We start from the raw sequence: 22,143 nt of genomic DNA, 5'->3' as shown, positions 1-22,143 counted from the left end.
TGTGAGAAGCTGACGTGGTGACCGGAGATTCCTTAATAACATTAACTCTGCTAATACACTGAAATGCAGAAGAAGAAATACGAACTCATTTTACATTTCAACTAAAGCTTATTTTTTTGTGTGTACACAAAATTAAATTTTAATAGATTATGTGTGTATACAAACTACGAATCTCGCCTCATCATAGCACCATATATAATTTATAACTATTTGTTATATTAATATACGAGTGAGATAGACTCAAGTTCTTTTCAGCTATGCCTTTTTATACAGTATTAAGAAAAACAAAATTCTTTTAAATATTAACACAACAAAGACAACTTAAGATAAAACTAGTTGTTATTTTTTACATATATATTTCTCTACAAGTGGGTTTTCTTGGCATCACTGATTAGTGAAATTTTCTGTTTGCATGTAATCTAAAAAACAAACAAAAATATTTAGTTGCACCCATTTCTTCTTTTATTATTATTTTTCAACATGTTCAATAAACAGTTTGCTCAACAGAACTCCAATTTTGATAGATAGTTTGTTCTATCCTTATCCTCTTCATTTCTAGGTCAAATAAATTTGAATATCGTGTGTATACGTAAAGTTACTGCACTTTAAAAGTAACACTAACAGACCAAACGAAATAACGTAAAATGTACCATATTATTATTGTGTTACGGAAGAAAGCGAAATACAATAAAACTATTTTATCTGAACTAAGTTTACTACAAATAATAATTAATCGTTTACAAATAAGTGAATGTATACAAAGTGAGATAATGAAACTTTTGTTTGCAGATGCTTGGTTATCAGCAACTTTATCTAGCAAGAGAGCAGTTTTCTTGTACATATTTTCTTTTCTTTTTCCTGCAGGTGGTATAACAATAAAAGAAGGCCAGAAATTACATTAATGCTTCTGGGTTTCACTTCTACTTTCCCATTATTGTGCTTTCGTCTCTTGTGGTACATAGACATCCGAAAGGGAGTTATCAACTCTTCCTCTTAATGCTCTGTAGAGTGTATGGTAGATATCACTACCTGCAACCTACGCTGTTCTTACGTTGGCTAGTAATCTTCAGGGACGTGTCCTTAATGCGCTAAACGTACCATGGAATAACCACAAGATATCGCTTGTTTCATTAACATTTGTACATTGCTCAACATCTGGTCGTATTTCTTCAAATAACTAAGATTTACAACAGTGAAGAATTTCGTCTATTTGTGGATGCAAATATGTTGCACTATAATGCTTGCTTATTCTTAAAGAGATTTTTTTAACAAAATAATTAAACTTAAAAGCTTCTTATAAAATTAAAGCTATCATGTAGGATCATATACGTGAGGCATATGAACTTTGGACATGAAGGTAATATTTGGTTATTTGAAAAACAAGTTTTCGATTTGTTTTAGTAGAACATATAAACAGATTATTTAAATTTGTGAACATAGTACAATAACTAAATTTAATGTATAGGTTTTTAAGACAATGTTATAGAGTAATCTTAAAACAGTTCAGGGTATTTATAATACAGCGTTTTACACTTATATAACTTCAAAAAAAATGTTTTAGAATAATTGTTTAACGCAAGATGCCAAATAGGTGTATTTGAATTAAGAATTGTTTCTTTAGTAAGGGAAATATATAATCTTCTACAATATATTAACTATATTCATGTTTTTTGTCCTTTATTAAATCGAATCGCCGTCACACCAAAGATACTCGCCATTTTAGCCGTGGGGGTGTTATAAAGCTAAGTCCATCCCACTATTCGTTAGTAAACGAGTAGCCCAAGAGTTGGAAGTGGGTAGTAATGACTAGCTGCCTTTCTTCTAGTCTCACACTACAATATCAGGAACGGCTAGCGCAGATAATCTTCTTGTAGCTTTGCGCGGAATTCAAAACAAACACATGTTTATCAGATATAGAATCCGTCTACTTCTATCCCATCATTTACAAGTTTTTATCAACTAATTCTTTTTCTTTTCTTCGTCTCTTACAAATTATTCAATATACATGCATATTTATTTATTTGTTTTTCTATTCTTTCTATTCTATTCCTCATTTCGTTTCTTTTCATTCTATTATTTCTTTCTTAACCTTTGCACATCTTTATACTCCCACATGTGCTCCATTCTTTCTTCTTTTATCTAAACTCTGACACATTTCTGACCTTTCGTCCTCTATGAATATTTACACATTTCAACGTGGCTCGTAATTCAATAATTTATTTCTTGTACTCCCATATATTCAGTCACTTTAATTTCTTGTTTCATCTTTTTTTTCAATACATGCAAGAAATAAATTGCATTACATCACTCCAGCGTCACTTGAATAGTTTATTCTATCCCTATGCTCTTTATCTCTGCTACTTTTTTATATAGCTCTTATATGTACCTTCTCTTTAATATTTTTCTTTCCATACTTTCAACACTTTCTACTGCTATTTTTATCCTCACCACATTTATATTTCCTATCATTTTAATTCCTCTAAATATTCATACTAAACATTTTTTGTCCATTTTTACATCTTCATTCTTATTTTTTCTGAATTATAAACGTTATTCCTCATACCCTTAAGTTCCACATGTTCAAGCTTCATGTTTCTAATTACTATACATAACATAGTGCATTTCTATCTAGTATCCATTTTATGTACTTCTCTACAATTTATCTACTTTCAATTCTTCATTCTAACTATATATTTCTACCCTATGCATTGCCGCTAATCCAACTGACATGTGAAAGAGCTGAATTTTCTGCTGAATGTCATTCATTCCACTTTCCTTTGTTATACTTTACACTACATTTAAAGCTCTATGCTTCTTTGCACTTTGCTGTCTCATATGGCATGTGAATATATATACATATATAGGCTGTTACGACATCCAGAAAGCTCTTTGTTTCAACCACAAAACACTTCCTTTCAAGCATTTGAAGCTGTCATTACTAAAGTTAGATATGCTGATGAATATGATTAAATTTTAAGATACGTAATTTATGGAATTGAAATGGAGGTTAGCACATTAATTTCTATAGCTGTATTATATATTTACATACAAATAGATACGTCAAATTTATAACATGTATATGTATATATACGCCAGTTCTTTGATTACTGTATTGTCATCACGAAATTATACTCTGCTGAGAAAGCAGTTAATAACAGTGATTCAGAACCAGAAGAAAAACGTTATTTCAAAGAAAGTAGCCACTGCGCTGACATTCACAGAAATGACATAAAAAGTGTGTACATCAGTGCTTGATACATAATACAGGCAATGTTCATTTTGTACTTACTGAAGATCTATCCATTTGTTCGTGTTAAAGTGATTTTGTTGGAGCTCTTACAAAATGCCTACCTACTTTTAGAAATCATGGTTTATGTGGGAATATAAACCATGTTGTGACATGGATACTGTCTGGACTTTTAATGCGTTAAAAGCAGTAGAATGTTGCATGTCAAGTTAAGTAAAGAAGCTAAAACGAGAAATAAACAGACAAAAGAATAACAAAACTTTGCACTTTAACTCCCTCTCTAGGTTACAGATCAGCACATTGTTTTCTCAGATTCAACGTTGTCCACAACTTTAGGTGAGGAGGTAAGACGTCTGGCGATTACAATGCCATTAGAAGCTAAACCTAAACCAGGTGAACCAGCAGCTGCAAAATATATATATAGGTGATTTTTTTCCCAAGAAGAAGTTCACTCGTATGTGATGGATTTCTTGGACGTTTCTTTTCACGCAAAGAGGACAGATAAATTTGTATAAAACGTAGCATTAGCAACTGAAAAAATGGCGTCAGGATTATAAAGTTCTAAACTGTAAAACGCCGTAGAAATGTCTTAAGTGTTGTGAATGACATCTGTTGACATATTTTATTTACTGAAAAAAAGCGGGAAAATTATTTGTTTCCAAACTCATTGGTAATACAATTAAAACATTAGAAGAAAGTTTAGTTGTAACACCTTATTAGTTTTTAAATTAATTTTCTCCCCGCTAGTACAGTAGTAAACCTACGGATTCACAACGCTAAAATCAGGGGTTCGATTCCCCTCGGTGGGCTCAGCAGATAGCTGGATGTAGCTTTGGTATAAGAAAACACACACACACAAATTGATTTTTATATTTTTTTCATATAAATAATAGAAATGAAAGCGAAGTTAAAATAATTAGTGAATACAAATTAAAGAAAAAATTCTAAAGAATAAGACATCACAAAATAGCCAATGAGACGCTTATTTAATATCATTAAGCTCTTTTGTTTGTTTTGGAATTTCGCACAAAGCTACTCGAGGGCTATCTGTGCTAGCCGTCCCTAATTTAGTAGTGTAAGACTAGAGGGAAGGCAGCTAGTTATCACCACCCACCGCCAACTCTTGGGCTACTCTTTTACCAACGAATACTGGGATTGACCGTCACATTATAATGCCCCCACGGCTGAAAGGGCGAGCATGTTTGGCGCGATGGGGATGCAAACCCGCGACCCTCAGAGTAGGAGTCGCACGCCTTAACACGCTTGGTCATGCCAGGCCCCCATTAAGCTCTAAACTTAATACTATACTGTGTGTAATTTGTGCAAAAGAACTGCCTTAAAAAATAGAGATTTGTCATAATTTGTGTGTGTTTTCTTATAGCAAAGTCACATCGGGCTAGCTTCTGATTCCACTAAGGGGAATCGAACTGCTGGTTTTAGCGCTGTACCAGAGAGGGACGCTATCGTTATGTGTGTTTTTGTGTGTGTTTTTCTTATAGCAAAGCCACATCGGGCTATCTGCTCAGCCCACCGAGGGGAATCGAACCCCTGATTTTAGCGTTGTAAATCCGGAGACATACCGCTGTACTAGCGGGGGGCACTATCGTTATGAAGCAATGTTATGTTTAGTTATTGTTCCATGACTTTGTTTACCACATGTTAACAAATGAAGTTATTATAAGCTGACTTCACTGATTCTTTCGATAAAAAAAGACATCTAATGTCGCAACGCATTTTAAGTGCTATAAGTTGTTGATGAAATGATAAAAATAGAATGCAATAGAAAATACTAAGCCTGACTCTTCACCTACCCATTCACATCTTGTTATATAAAAGTATCGTTTGTTAGAAAGATTTTCAAGAAATATAGAAACTTCATTGTTGTCTGTTGTAAAAGCACAGAGATATACAAAAGTACGTAATCATGGTCATCAAAATGAACGCAATTCATGGCAGAAAAAGTAATATCAAAGAAACAAAAAACATTGCTCTTGTGAGGTTGTTTAAACAAAGAAATGTTACCTTGTTTTAGAGAAATTAAGCCACGTCTATTAAAACTATATTAAAACCTCATCTCGTTGTCACAGTCTGCGCCAATATGTCGTGTCATGCTCTGTCTGACGACTGTGAATCTTAACAATAATCCTGCGGCATAGTTTCCATTCCAAAAGACTCCGTTGTAAGGTTTTAATGTTTAAAGTATGATCTTCCTTCTTGCACGCTTGCGATAAGCCATGTGTTTGACAAGGACAAATGTTTCCCAGCGCCAGTTTCAACAGTCCTATCGCACAGAAATCCGTAAGCTCTGAGTCGCACGACTGGAGAGATATGTTTTCGTATAGAACAGCATGAGTGCACATTTCTTTTTCCAGCTACTTGACGCATACGATGGTTGAACAAATATGTCGGGGAAGTAACTTGTGTAAACGTAACTTTTGTCGCTTTCCCACACGGAAATTCTTAAACAATTAATTCTTGATTATGTTGCGTCCTCTTGCTTGAATCGTTTGGACAGCTTTTGCCACTGCCTTTTTGTTCATAGAGTCTCACCTGTTAGAGATGCCGTATTTTGCTCATTATGACTGAGGCACTACTTTGATGGTTTTTTCTCGATATTCCTGGATTATCAAATGTATCTGTACTCATTTGTTTTTAGTATGGTATTAAGTACAAGGGATGCTCCCTTTTTCAAATATTAAATTCCCCATCTGAACACATTTTTATGATTTGAGTGTATGAATATTTTGCGTTGGGAAGTGTTGTTACATACAGTTGCCAAAAGCGATTATTTTTGGTAGTATTATATTACGTACACTATTGTCAAAATATAGTACTGATACATACTCTTCCATCACGTCTTTAAGTCAGTTATGGCTGTTCGTGATTTTCTGGATAAAATATTCAAGATAGTTTTAATATAACATACTCAAGTCTAATACGAGTTTTACGGTACGAAACCCTAAACGTAACGTATTATGGTAATACATTAAAATCACTTATCATTAATATGCAGAAACGAATATGTTGTATGTAAAATTATACTTATATAATCCGGATAATCTCATCGTTAGTGCTATTAATAATAGCCATTGGGATTCAGAAAAAAGAATAAAATATTTAACCGTTTTCTTTTAAGCTGTATTTAGTGAAAAGTAGTAAACAGTACAATAACACATTTGTTAGCATGAATTGTGTTATATTCGTATGGCTTTATTTGGTAAACACTTAAACATCTATTTGAACTTCACGTAATTTCTATAACTTGAACTTTATCATAGGAAATATCATTCTAAGTGTAAATATTTTAGGCTCCAACCATGAGTTTTGTTCTACTAAAATATCATTTTCACTCATGAATGAATTATAAACTAAAGAGAACCTGTAATCGGTTGCAGAATTAGCACTCGCACGGAGAACCCAAGAAAGAAATCATCTTTAAAGGTCTAAAACCTATAATCTCTAACTGAAGGCGGGAAGTTTCTGACGGGATTATCACTCTATACGTTAGATCTATATACATTTTCTCACACTCTTGTTTTCGTGGGTGATAAATTTGACAGGGAAATTGACAAGGGGATGATTGATGAATGACTGAATAAAAGAATGACGCGAAGCACTAATACGATGATTAGTATTGAAGAAGAAGATAAGTTTCTTTCTTATTATTAAACCGGTTAGAATCGATACATATTCAGACCTTTAAAAAAAGTGATCAGTTTCATCAAGAAAGTATATCCCCATACTCTCAAATATGACAATATTGATAAGAACAATGAACGAAGATGATCATTGTAACGTATTGGATATTCAGCTCTGGAACTGCTAAGAATTACAACATTTAATTTATTCTGTGCGCTTTTCCTTTATATTTTAGAGAAAAAAATAAAATATATAAAGGCTTGTAGTTTGTTTTTCAAAATTTAAACACTAAATAAATGTTTTTGGGTTCTTTGTAGATTTCTGACGTTCAAAGTTGTTTTCTATTGATTGGGCATAATTTTATAAGTACATAAATTTGATATATTCGCATAAGAATTTAAAGTTTAATAATAAAAAAGGACAGGTTATGTTTTTCTGCTATAATCAAATCAAAAAGAGAGTCTATAGACTGAGTATAGAGGTTAATAGACAGATTGGCTATTTCAGTATCTTGTCCAACTGTTTATTTATCACGTATTTAATCTAATCCCACCTTTCTGTATATAATGAAAACTAGAATATTTTCTTCGAGACTCTGTTTTAATGTTCGTCTTGATTTGTTTGTTGTTGCGTTTCAATAATGTTTTATTAAACATCCAAAATACAGAACGCTCTCGCATGATCTTCAATAACACATTTATTTCATCTGCACACAGTTCTTCATTTTATTTATATAGATTTTTGTGTGAACCACGTGGGATACGTAACTTTTAGTGTTCAGAACATAGATATGGCAGTAGTGAGTATTGTTATTAGCATTGATTTAAATACTTCTGAATACAATGCCTAAGGTAAAGCGTCTGAAACTTTTGATGCGTCATGTGTTTTATAAACAGATTAACTTCCTCATTTGCTTAGTCGTGTGGTTTAAATTAATCATCAGCGTAGTTATTTCACAGTCAAAATTATACATCGTACTGTTTATCCTCTTTTTTTAAACACTACGATTCGTATAAAAAAGTGATTAAGTTATTAATAAGTAAGCTAATCCTGTTTTTTCCCCGAAACCTACTAAAAATAGAACATGAAATTGTGTACTCTTTGAAATCTTTAGACTATTTTATTTTTTAAATATATTCATGTTGCTAATAATAGATTCAGGGAACTTTGTACATGATGCACCACAAAACCGATGTTATTTTTTTGTATACAGACATAAATATATATATATATACATATGTACATTATGTAAGTATGAGTCATTCACTTATATATATATATATATATATATATATATATATATACATTATGTAGGTACAAGTCATTCGCTCATTCACTTTAATATATATATATTATGTAAGTATAAGTTATTCACTCATTCACTTTAAATTTTAAATATTCTCTAGCGGCTCACCAGAAAGTTTGAGAATTTGTAATTCTCGGGTATTCCATAGTGTAGCTTTGCTCTTAAACACGAACACTTTTAAGTTTTGAACTTTTAGCAAATAGATTGCATGCTTAATAGTACAGTTTTTACCCTCTTGTTTATATATGACCGAGGTATTTAAACCCATGCTTTAATAATTTAGCTTACTGACTTAGCACATTTTTTTTTGGTCTCCTACGATTGGCACTTCTATTAGCTTAAAAGAGCAAAACATTATCTACGCTATATATTCTCATGTCTTTCGGTAATAACACGTACTAACTCTTAAAGCACATAAAAAATCTTCGATTATATTACGAGGCACAGAATATTTTAATATCTTGATTTTTCTAAATCTAATTGTAAACAAGGACTGAATTCTGCATTTGAAAGTGCAATTCTTATTCAATTGCATATCGCGGCTCGAACCTTGTATCTTAAAATCTACATCTCGTCTCAGTTTTGGGTGAAAGTGCAGGTGTTTGTTTTAATTCATTCTACAATTTCCAGGCGCAAAAGCTTCAAGTTGTGTTTGTTGTTGTTGTTCCTATGAAGCATTTATAGTTTCAAAAATAGTGAGTATTGGTTAGTTGATAGTTACTTGTAAAAGCATGACTAAACATTATCGGCAACTCTTCAGATTACTAATATTCACCTGTGATCTTCCCTATAATATGGGTTGTGCTGTAGGGGTCCTTAGTATATGATTATCAGTACAGCCGCTGAAATCTTTTCCAACAATTGAATTTAGTGAAGAGAAAAAAAAAGACGTTAAAAAGTATTAACATATGAGAATCTGCTACTTCAATTATGGCTTAATATTATTTTCATACTTATGTGTAAATCAGAAAAAAATATGAGAACGACTATGCGGATATAGTTTTTGTGTAACTTTCGGCAGACGATCTATAAAAACAAAATCCGCTTTCTTTACAAGTACAAAATCATAATAAAATCTTTGACGCTCTATAAAGTTTATGGAATGCTAATGCTTTACTACTAATTATAGTTTTGTTCAATGATATTAATGAACCAGGAAAGCTTTGTTAAACATTTCAAACAAATAAACACTGTCTGGAGTTATCTAGACTTTTTTATTCATTGGAAACAACATTGACTTGTTTTACGACTTTACTGCTGTATTATTGTATATAAACTGTAGCTGAAATTGCAGTAAATCACCTGTTAACAATGGATCGAGATATCTCATGTAAGTCAGGCTTTAAGGGACAATTTGAGGCACTAGTAATTCATTATAAGATTACAGTTGTCTTGATCAAAAAAATATAAATTAACAACATAGAAAAGTTTAATGTTTAGGATTGAGGTCGTTTACCAGGTGATAAAACCTTGGGGATTACTTATTATGGATTCCTAAAGTTCTTTGGAAGGAAGCTCCTACCAAGGCTTTCTGATGAGTTTGTTTGGCGTTTCTTTAATTGTATACTAAAGTTTTCATTTGACTAATTTAATTTTTATACCAAACGTTGTCAGAATAAATAGTATGTATTTCATTCTTAGTAAGTTTTGTTTGTTTGTTTCGAATTTCGCGCAAAGCTACTCGAGGGCTATCTGTGCTAGCCGTCCCTAATTTAGCAGTGTAAGACTAGAGGGAAGGCAGATAGTCATCATCACCCACCGCCAACTCTTGGGTTACTCTTTTACCAACGAGTAGTGGGATTGACAGTCACATTATAACGCCCCTACGGCTGAAAGGGCGAGCATGTTTGGTGCGACTGGGATTCGAAAATGCCACCATCAGATTACAAGTCGAACGCCTTAACCCACCTGGCCGTGCCGGGCTCTTAGTAAGTTAGTTCTTTACTTAACATTCGTGACCAGAATAACTATCTAGATTCTGAGAGTGACGCGCATATTTAGATTTCATACTTTTTTACTACTTTTTAAAACATATTCAGAGTTCTCTGAAGGACAGAAACCATTTTCAATAAATATAACAAACAAAACAGTTTCCTGTGGTTCTCTGTTACGTAAGTAAAATCGATAAGCATAAGGAATATGCCACATGAACTTTGTTCTCTTAGTAACAAATGATAATACCTCTCTCTTCTCGATCATATATGACCATTTGAAGTTAAGAAACAAATGTTCTTGTGCGTATTAAACCGTTCAGTGTAAATAAATACTATTAGATTAATTGTAAGCGATTCGAAAACTTACGAAGATGTAGATGCTTATTTTGAGTTTTATTTTGTACTCAAACAATCGCCAATATTCTTTGTTGAATGTCAAAAATTAACTGATTTTTTGATCCTTCTTAAATACAAAGCCATACAATGGACAATGTATGTTGTACCCACCACAGAAAAAATAAACAAACAATATAGATTAAAATACAAAATTATCATCAAACCATCCCGTTCTTTGTTGTTTTAACTAAAGCATGTGCTGTTACTGATTTTAACGCGAAATAACACAAGGATAAGCGCTATGTCCGCTTCGTGACTTCAATCCTGAATGTTAGTATTGCAAGTCTAGAGGTTCACTGCTGACCCACCAGAGCACCTAAACCACGTGTCTGTTGTTTTTTATTCTTGAAACAACCTAGACTATTTTGCATGAAAATTAAGTTGGGTTTGTATTGGTTATTTATATAAGTCATGTGCTTCCACACTTGGCTTACTTAATGATTCTGAATATAAATTGAAAAGCTTATAATATTACAAGTAGGTCTTTAACTTGAAAACGAATTAAAATGTTATTTAAAATGCCCTTTATTTGCTCTGTATAATCATTTTTTTAATCAATCGTAATGCATTTTTCAACATTTTATACGTTGATAAATCATCATTTAGTTTAAATTGACATATTTGACACAAAAACACTTTAACCTCGGTTTTCGTCATATTTACTTTATATTCAAAGTGATCTGGGGTAATTTTGCCAAAGAATCAGTTAGGTTAAGAATTACTTCAATTGATATCAATTTATAAGCTTTATTTTAGTTTGATTGCGTTTAACTACGATTTTCTTTAGAAAGTTATATTCTAGACTCCGACAAGCGCAGTCTCTCCAATGAGGATTGGCCATATCTCACCCCTCCATAATTCCTTGATGCAAATTCCCTAGCTATCCAAGGCACGGTCAGGGTAGATTAATCGGCGCCCTGATCGTGAAAGTGGGTTTTCTTTAAGTACTTTCGTTTACCCCTACAGCAAAATTTTGGGTATTTCTGTGCCCAGGCCCTGAAAAGGTGATCTGTCACCCTGTGCCTTCTCTTCATTGCATGCAGAATCTAAGTTAATACGTTTTCCTACTCTATCCTATTTGCCTACCCCTGCTCGTTACGTTAGTTTTGCTATTTTTCTTCACTTCAAGTGAGCTCGCTCCTCCTTTTCTCCTCCGGCTCTCTGGCCTTCATTGCAACTACGCTCGAATCACCCCAAGTATATCAGCAGAAATCTACCAAGTCACTAAGCTACCATATGTTTATCCTACAATTCCTGATGACTTTAACCTTCTCTGCGCGGGGCTGAAGAGAAACAGAAGTTTCTGAGCGCTCCTGGTTTGCCTTTGGACTCTCCCCAAAGGTCTTTAAAACCTAAACGCCTACCAAGTTTTAATAAATTAATTTAGCAACTCTAGAAAGATAAATAGCCAAATAACACATACTTTTTGTATCAAATTCGTAAAATATATCTGGTTGGATGATACGTTTTTCTCAAAAACATTTATTTGCTAAAACCACCTATAGGCCTATAGGTATGTGTAGAGGCTAAAATACGCATTTCACGACCTTTTACAAGATGCCTCTCAACTTGGCCTTATATATTTCATGTAGGTTTTTGTTTTACTCTACACTGCTGATTTCGCGACACTTTGTGGTAAGTAAGAGTAAACACGAGATACACCATTTAAAGATACCGAGAAGACAGTGTACGTGTATTTCAGAGGTTGTAAGAACGCATTTTTTGTTCTTCGCATGTAAATAAGGTAAGAGCCTGAATCAAACTTACATCATCAATTCACAAACGTAGCTTGAGTACAAATACTTTTGTAGCACATTTGATGTTTGTGTACATCAAACTTGTACACTTTATTACAAGTTTGTTACATTTCGAAGTATAGTTGGAACCCCCGTCGCACCAAACATGCTCGCCTTTTCAGCCATGGAGCGTTATAATTTTACGGTCAATCCCACTATTCGTTAGTAAAAGAGTAGCCCAAGAGTTGGCGGTGGGTGGTGATGACTAGCTGCCTTTTGTCTAGTCTTATACTGCTAAATTATGGACGGCTAACGCAGATAGCCCTCATGTGGCTTTGCGCGAAATTAAAAAACAAACAAACAAACAAACATTAAACAATTATATTTTCACTAAAGCATGTGTTGTTGCTTTTAAATTATTTTAGAGACAAAATAATCACACTACCTCATGATGGGACACACTGCTCTAAATTTGAATATTTTCAAGTTATTTAATGAAAAGTCTAAATAATGTTATTAAAAAAACTCGTTACGCGTTTTTATTGAAAAATTAAATTTCTAGCATAGGTAAGAGACGATAAATAAATTTGTTTTACGAACGAATTTGTAAAATAAAAGAAAATATAATTTGTATTCTGAAGTTACAATTAAAATTAAAATTTACAACACAGTACCTTGTATTATATATAATTATATATTATTATTATATATTATAATTATTATATATAATTAAACCTGTAGACTAAGGAATGTTTCACTACCATCATCTAAAAAGGTTGTAATAAACTTGAAATGTTATAACTTTCTCTTATTAACTGAAGATTAATCTTTAGTGTTATTTTCAATATGCATATGTATGTAAGCTCATATGACATAAAATAAACTATTGAAAGTATTGCTTTTGAAACTTTGATTCTAATGATATATGGTTTACGATAAAATGTTCTCAGTTAAAACGCATCTTACTGAGGACGATACCATGTGTTCTCCATCAACGTCATTATTACTTTTATAATTCATTTACCGAGACAGAGGAAATTGTTCTATTTCAAAGCTCGTTTTAAGGTAATAAGAAGCAAAAGTGAGAGATAATTTTACGGGAAGTAACGATAATTGTTCATTTTTAATTATTTTAAATATTTGGTATACTTTCACTATTATTATAACGACAAATATATATTATATATATTTTAAAATGGTATTTGTTTGTTTTTGAATTTCGCACAAAGCTACACGGGGGCTATCTGCGCTAGCTGTCCCTAATTTAACAGTGTAAGACTAGAGGGAAGGCAGCTAATCATCACCGCCCTCCGCCAACTCTTGGGCTACTCTTTTACCAACGAATAGTGGGATTGACCGTCACATTATAATGCCCCCAGGGCTGAAAGAGCGAGCATGTTTGGTGTGACGGGGATTCGAACCCGCGAGCTTCAGATTACACCTTAACCCACCTGGCCATGAAGGGCCGTTAACATGGTAATAAAATAAAATTATTGTACAAACACAACTGTATGGTATCAATAAATATATTTACATAAAAACCTTTATTTGATATAAACGTAAGCAAAATAAACTCAGTATATATTCAATAAGCAGTGCCGCAAATTTGATTAATTAATAGCGTAAAAGACTGTTATATGTTAGCTCCTCACGAGGAATAGTTGAATTAACAGACAAAGTAAGGTAAGGAAACAAATAATCAGATACACATCATTATAACTACATGTAAGACTTCTCTTTCTTAAACAAATATTTTCTGGAAAGTTATTCATATTATTGCAACTATAGCCATAGTTTGTTTCTTTAAATCTTTAGTGCGACGAGCGGAATAAAAGCGGCACAAGACTTATATAACTCTTGAATTATGTAAGAGCGTCCAACAAAACATATCAATTATTCTATGTAATTTGAATAACATATACAGTTGCCAATATCCATTGTTGTTTTTACCATATTATCATTAGAGGTGAAACGCAAGTTCTTCCGAATAAGTTAATTAAGGTTAAAGCTATAAAACATTTAGTATTATTGTATGGAGAAATTAAAGAGGCTTCTCTTCGTTTCTATTTTACATCAATAGACTAGATGGAAGGCTATTAGCGAATATATTTGACCATTGCTTTTATGATGCAGGTTTAGGAGTTCAAAGAGCGTTTTTGCAGAAACAAGATGCGAACCACGAACCTTGAGGTTCACAATCCGTGCACAGTTACTATTAGTAATTTCAATTATAGAAATATCAGGAAATATTCATTATAAGTTGCTATTTTAAAGAGTCGTCATTCTGATGTTTTATTTTAGAGTCAAAACAATCATTCTTTTCTGATGATAATAAACACTAGTTTTAAATTTGTATATCGTTAGCTGAGCTAAAGTACTTACAAAACGAAAATGGAGTAATCAGTCTTCTTAAAAGAATAAATTTCTAGCGTAGGCAGGAAAAGATAAAGAAATATATTTTATGAAAAAGATTGGAATAGATGGTTTGTTAAGGCGTGCGATTAGTAATCTGAGGGTCGCGAGTTCGCATCCCCGTCGCACCAAACATGCTCGCCCTTTCATCCGTGGGAGCGTTATAATGTGAAGGTCAACCACACTATTCGTTGGTAAAAGAGTAGCCCAAGAATTGGCGGTGGGTGGTGATGACTAGCTGCCTTCCCTCTAATCTTACACTGCTCAGTTAGGAACGGCTAGTGCAGATAGCCCTCGTGTAGCTTTGCGCGAATTTCAAACAAACAATCTGTTTGGCAGTAACTCAAAGTGGATCACACCAACAATATCCCACCAAACGCTTAACAAGACTTTCCTAGAGTGGAGGTCCATTTTGAGCTGTGCTTTAGTCTGTTTACCTGTACTGAGCCATTGTCTGTGGCTCTTAACAGTTTTATAAAGTATCCCTTTTTCATCTCCAGTCACAATCTGTCCAAAAAAGGTAAGTTACGTTCACGAGAATGCAGAGAACTGCAAATGTCTACTTTTGTTCTGAGGTTGGCAACTGTTAACTCATGGGGGGACCCATTTTCCAAGTTTTGACACCTTTCCAAGCTGTTGCACTTGACGGTGAACTGTTGAATTGGTTGAATTAAGCTTTTGTGCTAGTTTTTTAACTGTTACAGCACGATCTGCATCAAGTGCAGCCAGCACTAAGTCATCATTAAACTCAACAGGACAACCTGAACGTGGTGCATCATTTAAGCTGTAGTCATCTGACCTGAACTTTTCAAACCATCTTCGACATTCTCTCTCATTGAGAGACTTCGAACGATAATCACCTTGAATGTTTCGTGTAGTTTCTACTGTACTATTGCCTTTTTTAAATTCATAAAGCATTATGTGCCTAATGTGCTCCTCAGACGCATTCATCTTCGCAAAGGTTTATTTGATTAATGATTTCAAAAAGTGGAGTTGGATTAGTTTATTTTATTTGTCTTGACATTTTTATACACATCTTACTACATATTTTAGTCATTAAAACCTTCTACAAAGACAGAAATGATGATGCACTTTCTGTATTAAATTTTCGGACATTACTTATGGGATGACCTGATAAGTTTCTTTCGAAACACTTCTAAAGTTTTTATTAATGTTGTGTTTGTAAACTAATTAATTGTTTATATTCCATATATCTTCGAGAAAGAAAAGAAATAAATGATTTCCAGATTCGGGTGCTCTATATTTGTTGGAATATTTAGTGCAGTTCCTTATAATTTATAATGGTTCACCAGTTAACTAAATAAAGCATAATCAGTTGAAAACCTATTATACGTAATACACAGAACTCTCTGGTTTCGTCTTGCTCTCGAAACTATTTCTTTCTAGATTGATGAAACTTAGTTTGTTGACCACGACTACAATTTATTACCTAGGAACGCTATTTCTATTGTTACGTGTTTCAGTAAAGGGAAAGCCCTTCTTAGATCAGATATCCAGATAAAGTTCCTATATCCTCCACCGTACATGAACGTCGATTTCTAAGACCTCATTTAAGCTACTCTGGTAACTGAGCAGGCTAAACGTGATTGCTGTGATTCAAGTTTCTTCGGTATCCTTCTTAATCAACAGATGAAAATATTTGTTGATTTCGAGACGTAGTGGGAAGCTCATGGATCTTTGGCTTGTAAACCTTCGTTAACTTCAAATCTTTGGTTAATAATTTGCTAACGATGATAGATGATGCAGCTGTTTTCTTTGCAGTGATATTTTGGTGTTCTGTTGCGTAACCGTATCCTTAATGATAATGATAAAAGCTTCATTTTGGTATGTTTGGTGCGTGGTTTATAAGTCATTATAAATGCTTTGCTAGGAGATTTATTTATTTTTAGCTCTTTTTTGGAGAACACTGAAGGCGCTCTTATTCAAATTAACAGCTGCTAATTTATTAATCGGTTTCGTTGTACTTTCTGGAACATAATATTCGAACTACTTTTTAAACAAACGAAATATTTTAAGTTTTAACGTATTAAAATAGAAGTAAAATACGTTTATTTTGGTTTTCGATCAAATATCTTAAATTTTAAAACCATACTTATGAATTGTACAAGTGAGAAAATAACAATATAAATCTCTTCAAAAACATTCAACTCAAATAACAAATAGAAAACAAAGCAACAATTCTGCACAAAGTATTTGACTGTTTTGTGCTAATGCATCTAATTTGTTTCTTTCCGAATTTTAATACATTCACACTCACTCACATATACATATGTATATAGGAGTTTAGAATCAAGCCACAAGTGTTGTTTTTGTAATATTTTCACGTTTTTGTGTGGTATAGTGGTAAGAAAATAGAAATCACCTGTTTTACGTATCTCTTTTGTTTCAATCGATTATGTATCATTTCATCACTCCAACGTTTTTGAAATATAAATACGAAATTTTAAACTATGCTTTGTTTTGTTGGTTTTTTTTTTAGAATTTCGCACAAAGTTACTTAAGGGCTATCTGTGCTAGCTGTCTTTAATTTAGCAGTGTAAGACTAGAGGGAAGGCAGCTAGTCATCACCACCCACCGCCAACTCTTGGGCTACTCTTTTACCAACGAATAGTGGGATTGACAGTAACATTATAACGCCCCCACGGCTGAAAGGGCGAGCATGTTTGGCGCGACGGGGATGTGAACCCGCGACCCTCAGAATACGAGTCGTACGCCTTAACGCGCTTGGCCATGCCGGGCCTTAAACTATACTGAATTAAATATTTCCATCATAATCTTATAAAACGTCTACTTATATTTTTATGCTATTTCAAAATAATTTAGTTTAAAAATATAATAAATCACAAATGATGATTTTAATTGGTTATTTTATTTTGTAACCATAAAAATACTTCGAAAATAAACAATTTTCTTTGAATGTTTAATTGAAGTTTAATATAACTTCGAATTAATAATATAACGGTTGAGACTGTTCGCACGCTGTAGAGTGGAGTAAGGATGTTTTAGGAGGTTTTTGTTTATTTTATAATGCTTAATCGTTTCTTTAATTGCTTTTTCCAATGCAGCTCATTAGATTAATTACAAAATTTTCCCATAAAGAAATTGTCAATTAGATCTATTGCCAAGCAATTACAATCTAACTAAGCACTTAAGTTTTCCTAATTTTTTATCGTAATTAATAATTTATATTATTTTCAATATGCAAATAGGAACTTATATTATCGCAAGGTCCGACATATCCATTACGTTAATAGGTACACTCATTTTATTTTTTTGAGTTTATTTTGGTTTTGAAATTACGTTAAGAAACAGGTTTAATTAAAAAAAACATTATAAGAAATTAATAACTATTACGTTCCACTAAATTATTAGGACATTAAGTCATTTTCAACTCATTTATTTGCGCTTCTTAAGTGAGAATTTTTAAATCAAATTCGATAAGTCTGAATGAAGCAGTATTTTACTGTTAGGTTGACAATTTCAATTAACACGATTATAGAGGACTTATTATTGAATTTTCTATTTGATTCCAGAACTTTGTAAGGTGTCTTAACATACTGTTTACTTTCTTAAGTTATAAATTAGCTACGGTCAGAATCAGAATTAGAGTTTTATGTGTAAACAAACGAACTTAAAATACAAATAGAAAAAGAGGTAAGTAAAGTAAAAGGGTAGAATAAAAGCTTCTAGCTGTTCTAGACAATGGTTTCCCTTAAATGTTTTCCTGTCCATCAAATCTTGGCAAACATCTAAAACCATTTCTGTTACTCTTATAATTAAATTAATAGTTAACTTGTTCTTGAAATATGTATTGCAGAAAAAACTTCTTCACCTCAGCCGTGTTAATATATCTCTACAGGGTGTCCCAAAAACATGTATACACACTTTGAATGATTATAATTCACTCAAACTTTCTTTTGTTTTACAGGTGCAATTGATTTGAAGTAATTTCAGAAGCAAAACTAAGCTTTGAGAATAGGAAATTTATCTTAAAGTGTTACTAAAAGTGAGAGAACGTAGCTAAAGTGCAAAGACGGTTTGGAAGGGAGTTTCAAACAGATCCACCAACGCTACTCACCATTACTCGCATCAGAGATAAGTTTGAAACAAATGGAACTGTTCAAGACGTCCATAAAGAGCATTCTAGAAGACCGCGATCGTTCACCAGCCTCACACGAGAAGCAGAGCTGTTAGAAAGTCATAACCGATCTCCAAGAAAATCTGTTCGGCAAACAGCCCGTGAGACAGGAATCCCAAAATCGAGCGTCCATCGCATGTTGAAGTGGGTTCGTTGGAAAAGTTTTATTTTGGTATTAGTCCACGCCCTCGATGAAGATGATCCTGACCGAAGAGTTGAATTTTGTTAGTGGTACCTGGCAAAATCTGCAGAGGATGCACAATTTCCAAACAAGATTGTCTGGAGTGATAAGGTCACATTTAAATTAAATGGCTCAGTTAATCACCACAATTGCACCTCGTATTCCGCATGTTACGTAAAGTTACCAGCTGTGTGGTGTGGATTATCAGCGTTGGGCATAAGTGGACCATTTTCTTTGGAAAACACAGTTACTGGTCTAGTTTATCTGAACTTGCTACAAGAATCTGTCATGCCACGCATTCGAGAGCAATTTGAAGATGGAGAGTTTTATTTCTAGCAAGATGGAGCACCTCCCACTACCATCGTAATGTAAGGGCCTATCTTGACGAACATTTGCTGAACAGATGATTGAACGAAGAAATAGCACCAAATTTCCTCCACGTTATTCAGACCTCACACCTCTGGACTTTTGTTTTATGGTCAATGATCAACAGTCAATGAGCTGAGAGCAGCAATTTAAAAAGAATGCACCAAAATACCGAATGAAATGATTCGTGAAGTTTGCAATTTCACCTGTCCGCGTTATCAGCAATGCCTGGATCATAATGGTCATCAGTTCGAACACCTGCGATAACTCAAAAGATTCTACACTTGTCTTCTTAAACTTGGATTATAAAACCTAGATATATCTTAATAAACATTGTATTTATAATCATTCAAAGCGTGTATACACTTTTGGAACACCTTGTAGTACCATCTCTATATATCAGTAGCGTGTTAATTATTGCACTAATAGAAATATTATTTAATTTCGAGCAATTAATAACATAATTTATTACATTAGTGATCAATTCATTGTTTATTCTTGAATAGTGATATATTTTTCTTAGATTCGTTAAAAATGCGTTTAATTAGACATTGTTTACAGCAAAAACATCCAGATAGTGTATAAAGACATGTTACTATTATTAGCAAAACTCAATCTTGTCGTAAGACCACAAAAGATGTTTGAATGCTTTTAATAGATATTAAGTCTTTCTGTCTTCTGATATACTTAAGAAGTTTATATAGTATTATATTACGCCGATCAGAACACGCTGAAATCAACTGTGTAATGGGGATATTTCTGATAATTAAAAGTAAAAATTGGAGATAATTGAAATAATTCACCTTTATAAATATGATTTACGTAAACGTGTTTTCAACAACTTTATAAGATTTCTGATTGAGAATTAAATATATTTCTCTTTGAGTAACAAACTAAATCATTTTGTTGTCCTGCTTGACTTATTTGTTGCATTGTACCCTAATGATTTATCTCACGTTCCTACAGAAGCGTTACATAAGAATATCTATTAAGGACACTGTCACAATTTGCACTAGCATCACGAATGATGGACATTTTGATGCATTTTTTAAAAAAATAGACGAATTTACCTGTACAAAATGAGGAGTTATTATAAAACTTTAGATATGACGTAAGCCTGTCAACTTTTTGTAATTGGCTAATCTTCCTTGATTCTAGAGTAAGACATTCAGTTACATCAGAAAGTGTTCGTACCCCTGCGTCCCGAGTGGTTTTTTGCTCATAACTTAGGCAAATAGAAGTATAATATATTATAAATATTATATTAACACGCATCTACATAAATTTTTATGTAAATGAAACAACAAGTAAGTTGTTTATAAACGAATAACTAAAAATAGGAGGAGCAGAAAGTGTTCGTATAGTTCAGAACGTGTGAAAAAAACTGATATTCCCGTAAAAATTTTGTTTAGTTTGAGGAATAAACTACATTATGCCATTTTAGAACTAGACACTGGTCTCATAATTATTGGAATTTAGCCAGCAAAAAATGTACTTCCGGCAATTTAGCCCCGTCTCCGTCATTATCTGCTTGGTCATCATGGCGAACAGGAAACAACTGCCCAGTGATTTAAAAAACAAATTATTGTAAAATACAAGTCTCGTGTGTCTCTTTCCGGTATTGCTACACAACTTAATGTGCCGAAATAATCTGTTCAAAGCATAATTTCCAAGTTTAAGCTTACAGAATCAACTGCTAACCACTCTCGTTCCGGACACCTCACCAAAATTCCAGAGAGAACCAAGAGGAAGGCTGTCAGAGAAGTTAGTAGGAACCCTCGTTTAACACGTAATGACATACAGAAACTTGTAAGGGAAACTGAGGTTGAAGTAAGCACCTCTACAGTTACGAACATGTTACGCTCTTTTGGGTTCAAAGCATGACGTCCTCATAGAACTCCATATTTAAAGCCTGTTCAATTAGAAGCACGATTGAGGTATGTAAGAAAGCATGTAGATAAGCTCTTTACCTATTGGAAGAGTATTCTTTGAGCAGACGAGACTAAAATCGAGCTTTTTGGCCACAATGATGTTCGCTATATTTTCCGTAAGAAAGGGGAACGAAATCTTCCAAAGAACACCGTCCCTAGAGTCAAACACGGAGGTGGCTCGATCATGCTATAGGGTTCATTCAGCTCTTCTGGTGTTGGCAGCCTTCACCGCGTCAACGGAATCATGAAAAAAGAAGAGTACGTTGATATATTAGGCACTTATATCAAGAATGATGCTCGGAACTTACGGCTTGGGTGTCGTTGGATCTTCCAGCACGACAATGATTCTAAGCACACATCGAAATATGTGCAATCCTGGTTGCAGAGGAACCATATAAGCGTTGTGGAGTGGCCATCGCAGTCACCCGATCTCAACTCAATTGAAAACGTTTGGCATGAGTTGAAGACCAGAGTTCATCAGCGTCATCTGAAAAACTTGCAAGAGTTGGAAGCCTTCTGTAAAGAAGAAGGAAGAAAATACAGTTGAGTACTGTCAAACGATCATGGAGGGCTATGAGGAGAGACTGCGCCAAGTAATTCACCTGAAAGGTTACATAACTGACCATTACTGTAGACGCACGAACACTTTCTGTCCCTCCTATGTTTTGTTATTTGTTTATAAACAGTTTATTTGTCGTTCAATTTACATGAAAATATATGTAGATGTGTGTTAGTATAATATTTATAATATAATATAGTTTTGTTACCCCAATTGTGATATTTTTAAGTTATAAGGAAAAAACTACTCACGACGCAGGGGTACGAAAACTTTCTGT

This window comes from Tachypleus tridentatus, chromosome 1 (genome assembly GCF_004210375.1).
Source record: "Tachypleus tridentatus isolate NWPU-2018 chromosome 1, ASM421037v1, whole genome shotgun sequence".
In the NCBI taxonomy this organism is placed as follows: domain Eukaryota; kingdom Metazoa; phylum Arthropoda; class Merostomata; order Xiphosura; family Limulidae; genus Tachypleus; species Tachypleus tridentatus.
Note: the sequence above shows the minus strand (reverse complement) of the source record.